Raw genomic sequence first — 910 nt, forward strand, 5'->3', positions numbered from 1 at the left:
TGTTTTAGTAGCTTATGTCTTTCTAGGAATTTGTCTGTTTCATCAAGGTTATCTAATTTGTTGGCATATAATTGTTTACAGTATCCTTTTTGGAATTGTTTTTATTTCTGTGAGATCATTAATGATGTCTCTGTTTCCATTCCTAATTTTATTAAGTTGAAACTTCTTTCTTTCTTTTTTTTGGTATCAGTTTAGCTAAAGATGTGTCCATTTTGTTAAGCTTTAAAAATAAATCCCAACTTTTGGTTTTGTTGATTTTTTTTTCTATTCTCTATTTCATTTATTTCTTCTTTAATCTTTATTATTTTCTTCCATCTCCTTGTTTTCAGTTTAGTTAGCCCTTCTTTTTCTAGTCTGAGGGTGTACAGTTAGGCTATTAAGATTTTTCTTCCTTTTCTGATGTAGATGTTTATAGCTAGTGATTTCCCTCTAAGCACTGCTTTCATTGCATCCCATAATTTTTGGAATATTTTTGTTTCTATTTATTTAGCAACATTTTTTAGTTTTCCTTTTAGTTTACATTTATTTTTGGAACCACTGGTTACTTAGTAGTGTGTTTAATATACACTTTCCTGTGTGAATTCTCCAAATTTCTTTCTGTTATTGATTCCTAGTTTTATTTCACTGTGGCCAGAGAATATACTTCATATGGTTTAAATTTTTTAAAAGGTACTGAAGGGTGTTTTATGATCTAACAGATGGTCTAAGGTGGAGAATGTTCCACATACCCTTGAAACAATGTGTATTCTTCTGTTGTTGAGTAGAATGTTCTATAGATGTTCAGTTAGGGCTAGTTGGTGTACAGTGTTCAAATCTTGTACTTCCTTGTTTGTCTGCTGCCTTGTTCTGTCTAGTATCAAGAATGGCATACTAGGAAAGGAAAACTGGAAAGTAAGGGTGCAGGAAGCTC

The sequence above is a fragment of the Pan paniscus genome, chromosome 10 (assembly GCF_029289425.2).
Source record: "Pan paniscus chromosome 10, NHGRI_mPanPan1-v2.0_pri, whole genome shotgun sequence".
In the NCBI taxonomy this organism is placed as follows: domain Eukaryota; kingdom Metazoa; phylum Chordata; class Mammalia; order Primates; family Hominidae; genus Pan; species Pan paniscus.